Here is a 6,000-nt window from a genome sequence, read left to right on the forward strand (position 1 = left end):
GAAAAACTGGCTACGTGGCGACATCTAAGGCCACATTAGAACGAATGTGCCACCTTCGACAGCGATGGCCGTCTACAAGCGAAGTCGTAGAATGTTCGCACCTTGCCAGGTTTCAAACCCGTAATCCGCTTATCTCGTCCCGGTGCCATTGACCACTCCCTAATCTGGCTATTCATTTTCGCCCAGAATTGAACCACGTGTGCTTACTTGTTTTTGTATGTTTAAGTATTCATTTATTTATATGTTGTTGTATCGCACTCAGTACCGTAGCTTTGATTGATCTCTCGTGACTTATTTTCTGTTTTTGAGAATAAATGATGCCTATATTTATCGCAATACATTGCATCCATTATTGGTTTAATTTAGAAATAATTTGATGTGGAAATCAATTTATGTGGAATAATTCACTTGATATTATCAGTTTAAACTACAAAATCTCTTTCTGCTGGAGTTGGACACAAATTACATGAGGCTATCCCAGACGATAGCGGCCGAAAAAAATACGACCTGACGAGCGCATATCAGCGCTCAGACCCGCGCTCTGAACACTCATTACCGCGATGGTGGCTCAAAATCAAGCGCTGAGAGTGGGTGCTCATGCCTGCATTTCAGATGATGGACGGCGCAGTTGATGGGAGTCAAGTGGCCACCATCCGTCACATTATCAGACACTTGCATCACATTTTTATATGAAGAGTTCTGGTCTCTCAGTAGCTACTCAATAATTATGGTTCATTAATTTTGGTCATTCAATCTCGTGCTTAATTCAATCATTGTACTATGTGAATGAAGCTTTTCGGTAACGATACTAGCAATAACGCAATGTGCCTAGAGAAATGCAAGCATTTCTTCTCCGTTAAAAGCAAAGCTTAGAAGTTTCAAAAATATTTCAGCATACATAGCTCCAAACTTCTTCATTAATTCATTTTCTAAGAATTTAAAAGCAAAGAAAAGTCTGCAAAAATTCATATCTTTATAGAAAACGTTTCGGAGACCAGCACCATCGTCAGTTCGTAAAATCTAGAATTACAAATCAGAAGTCACAAATTAATACATTGAAAGCACAGAACAAAATTAAAAAACTAAATTTAATAGTAATAGACGGAGCAAAAAAACTATCTATTAACAATTTCAAGGGGATAGGAGCTAGCAGCTGAATTCAAACTGGGCCTAAGTTTAAAGATGTACAGCGATTCTAAAATGCGCAAATCGGAAGTCCCGGAGGTGGAAGCTAACACCCTAAAGTCACTGTCAGAAACAGGGACATCACACTGCTCGGCGTGAGCGCGCACAGCCGAATAAGGTGGGCGCGATAGCAACTGTCCGGTTCTACAACTCCTGCCCTTATGCTCAGAGACCCTGGAATAAAGATTACTGTTTTCGTTTTTTATAAAGATATGAATTTTTGTGAACCTTTCTTTGCTTTTAAATTCTTTGCGATTTAAGCAATTTGCGATTTAAGCAAACAAGTGATATAAATTAATTAATTTCTGTTAATTAATTCTGATTATTGTTAATTAATTAATTCTGAAAACATATCTGAGGAGCGAGTTCATGATCTTGCCAGGTGTGCGAGACTCTCTAAGTTCGCTTGTCACCAATGTGGTTCTTAGAAAATACGGTCGCACAAATTGGAAGTCGCTGAACTGCCGTGGTATTAGACATTTGGGGCAAATTTTGTACCGAAAAAGAATCAACACAATCGATTGGATACAATTGCTCTTATCCGATCAACTGCAGAATCTAAAGCAGGGATTTTGAAGATTTTGTGAAATAATAGGAGACAACAGCGGGACCAAACTGTTATATTCTACGATACGCGTGAGCGATAAATTTTTATCTAAATTGAGTAATTTTTTACCTTCTTTTCTTGCATTAAACAAACAACGTAGTCTACAGGTAATTGTATACACACAATAATAGCAATAATAATTCTTCTAGCGCGGTGTTTGTATATATCAAATAGATATTAGGCGTAAAAATACCATGTCAAAAAGTATTTAAATGAACATATTTTTCTTTCTCTTGATATTTTTGTTAATTTTCTTCATTTATTTATTTCTGAAGTGTTCTTTAGGTGTTATAAAATTATTTAAATTATTTTATAAGGAATATTATTTATTTAGTATTATAATGGTGATCCATATGACTTTGAAATGAAAGAATAGAAAAATATAAACTTGTGGTAAATGTATCGGGATTTATCCATGCAGCTATCGAAATATGCCACGCCAATTCAAGTTATTTATTGAGATTCAAATTTCTTCCGAATACGAATATTTTTTCATTAGCTGACGGCCAGATATCAGCCAGAAGTGAAATTTCATTTAAAATAAAGTCTGAGTTTAAAGAATTCACCTGAATGTATATCCTCAATTATAATGTGAGAATTATTATTTATCAATCATTCATTAACAGATATTTTACTATATAAAGACAACATTCTCTCACGTCCAAGTGACAGTAAATCACGTATATAGCGTAGTTGTTTTACATAAAATTTCAGGCGAGGAACTTCACTACATGAACGTTGCCTCACAGTAGCAATCTTTTCCTGGTAAATGAAGAACGTGTGGTTGGGTCCACAATGTACGCCGCATTTCTTTATAAATATTCGCATGACGCAGCACAAGCAGCCACATAGGTGTTTTTTAAGGAAGCTAGTGGGTCATTTGCTCAAGTTCGAAATTAGCCATTTTAAAGGGTGCGTGTAGAAGCGCGTCTCTCACCCTCCTCGCAAAAGAGCTTTTCAGAGGCAATTTTGTAGCATCTCTCCTCAGATGAGATGCAATATCGTGTCCCGGAACTCTCACAAGCGCCACTACTGTTCAAAATTGCAAAAGAATTCCAGTCTTCCGGTCATGTGGAAGAAAATAAGAATCCGAGAATTTGTCCAATTGCACAAGATGTCGTTTGCAAAAACCGATGGAAGACAGTTTGAAAGTTAGAGCTCTCGCGTAGCATGAACTTCCTCTAACAAAAAATAATCGATGAAAGGTGAGCAATAACATTTTAGGAAATAAATTAAAATGGAATTGGTTGGTACCATTCATAACGCAGAAATTTGCGTTACGTCGAAATGATTCAAGTTTAACATTTTTATTACTTGAGAATGTAACAGAAAATCTTCTTATGATGAAATTTCTATGTTGTACTAGACATTTTGAAAACCATATGATAACCGCACCATATTTATGATGGTGCTCACAGAGAAGCATTTAAATGGCCGATCTAAGGAGAATGTTGAACACACCAATTTAAGCTAAATTAATGTTTGAACCATTTTAAAATGTTTGATTTCATCTCCCAAGATCATCTATTTTAATTGGCAGAAGATCAATTGATATTGCAATGAAAAAATTTGTGTAGTCATAAAAGTATTTTTGCCAGATTGTTTTGATTGTGAAAGCGATTTAAATAAACTAATTAAGCCCAGGGTTGTATGTAAGTTAAATTTTATTTTCTGCTAAGATCTTATGCCCAAAATGAAGGGAAATATTTTCTTAATTTTAAATAAATTTTTTTAATTTAAAGCGTCACAAATTTGAAAGGCAATTTCGTTTAAATTATAGGTCTATAGTGCACAAACAGAAAAATCGCTTATTTAATCACTAAATATCTCAATTTTATGTAAAAGTGCGGATTCAAACAGTTATAAAGATGAGGGTTGCCGACAGCGTTGCAGGCTAGGATGCTCGGTATCACACTTGAAAGCATCGTTGGGGAATATTAGTTACCTTTACGACGCCAAGCGGCCATCAGAAAAAAATTCGGCTGCAGATATTGGGCTAAGAAATCTATTAAAGTAGCCATCCTGAGAAAATCCAAAGAGCTGTGCTCGAAGGTTGCTACTGTTTGCTCAGGATTAGCGCGGTTATCAAAAGAGAGTAGCTTTTGGCGAAATATCTGAGGAAATCTTATACGTAACTGCCTTCGTTAGCGTCGGTCTTGCGACACTATGAGGTAAAAATTTACAAAAAATCCGGTCTCCAGTTCAGCAAGGCCATCAGTACAAATCTTTTCAATATATTCTTTTTAGTGTGAGGCATGGCTTCCGAAACAGTATATAAAAGATGTTTGCCAGCGATATTCTCATACCATATAGGTAAAAAAAAACTATAAAAATTAGTCAAGAATGACTATGCAGTGAAGCGCCCAAGTTCATTGCCAGTTCGTAGCAAAATCTGTGCCTCGAAGAATTGTTTTTATCTATAACAAGTGATTGGATAAAAAATTTACTGTTCATCGAATTCATTTCGCGTTTCCAGGTCGACAAATGTACCTCAATAACGACTCCTTCGTCGACCACTCAACGGATTGCTTACAAGGAGCGGGTAGTTCTCTCCTGTACGGCTTGAAAACATGAACTGAAAAGAAAAGAAGATCATTGTAAGAGCTTCTGATTCTTTGAGAAACGCTAATGTTTTATTTCACTCTGACCCTCTCAAGACTGACAGGATCAACCGTTATAATAACGTTTTAGAACATAATTTAAAAATTGCAAAAGGGTTTACTATAAACGCACATAGATACTATTCACGATGTCAATTAGACATGCAAAGTTGTCCGACATATTATGACATTAGACAAAAATCTTGAGCAACGATGAAAACTTTAATTTTATAATCCCTGTGGATTCAGCGCATTTCTCACCGATGAGAGGTTCACAATTGAGGCAAAATAATAAGCAAGGCCGGCAAATATGGGCTGTAAACACAGGTTGTGTGGCTGCCTGCCCTCTGACGAGCAACAGCACGCGAGGGCAACTGCAGCTTGACATGCTCGGCTCTCCTACGAGAAAAAACTTACGATCATTGCGCTGGTGGTAGTTGCGCTTTAGACTATCACCTTTACTGGAAAATTCAACGTGGGAAATAAATTAATTTAAGATGATTGCGTGAATTTTCATTCAAATTTGCTATAAAATTTTTTAGGAAAATATATACCCCTAAACAGATGGATACCCTAGATCTCAGCACGAATGATTAGTAAAATTGCGCAATTCCTTCGGCCAACGAAATAGAATTGGATTATTACTCAGAAGAGAAGTTTGAATGCTTCATCGAGGCACGCATTTGTTTGAATTTGGTGGCCTTTTTTGCATTGCCACGTGCGGCAAAATACGTGAAGTCTCTGTGACCCGCTGCTTATCATATACCAGCAGGGCTGCAACATAAATCCAGAAGTTGCTGAAACTCAAAATTTAACAAGTTGCGAGAGTCAAATTTTTAGACCCAAAGTTTCCGCCTGGGCTGCTGGCAGGAGCAGAAAGCTCGCATGAAGTTAACAATATCGCGCCTACGGCGTGACCAAGCAAATATTATATATTTCTATTATTTAATTATTCTGGATTACTGTTGCTGGCTTATTTTCGGAGGAACTATGGCGAAAGCTCGCACGCAGTAATTATTTCATAAGATGTACTTTCTATCGCACTTGTTAACAGCGGGATTTCAGTGTGGCAAAGAGCAGCAATATTCCAGCAATAAGTCGCTGTTTTGATTCTGAGAATTATGAGGTTTTAAGGTTCGGTGACAGATCAGCAGGCTCCTTATATAATCTCACCGCTATAATTAATGGACCATATGCATTTTTTATCATTGTCATTATTATTATGAATGTTACTATCATTGATATTATTATTGTTATGATTACTGTTAGTGTTAATATTATTGATATTAATATTATTAAAACAATTATGCTACCTTAAATAATTTTTCACGGCACCTCAATTAAATAAATGGTGAGCAATGCTTAGAAGCAACTGGCAGGTCCCCAGCTGGATGCATGAGATGCATTGCCTGCAGGGGCGTTCTAAGTGACAACCTGGGGGCAATAATTCATTCTTGTGATGTCGTCAGCCACAACACCGCTGCCCCACCGAGCACGCACCGAGCCCGCTCGTCCTCCTACGCCTGACGATGAGTGACAGCCCCTCTCGTCCTCCTACGCCTGACGATGAGTGACAGCCCCTCTCGTCCTCCTACGCCTGACGATGAG

At 37.3% G+C, this 6,000-nt stretch overlaps 1 protein-coding gene across 1 annotated transcript in view; it reads left to right on the top strand.

Annotated features, from left to right (window-relative positions):
- Positions 1 to 6,000, top strand: part of LOC108682276 (collagen alpha-1(XV) chain) — a gene marked incomplete at its 5' end in the record, with an annotated part of 77,748 nt that overhangs the window by 70,186 nt on the left and 1,562 nt on the right.

Source organism: Hyalella azteca, unplaced genomic scaffold, assembly GCF_000764305.2.
Source record: "Hyalella azteca isolate HAZT.00-mixed unplaced genomic scaffold, Hazt_2.0.2 contig182, whole genome shotgun sequence".
Taxonomy (NCBI): domain Eukaryota; kingdom Metazoa; phylum Arthropoda; class Malacostraca; order Amphipoda; family Hyalellidae; genus Hyalella; species Hyalella azteca.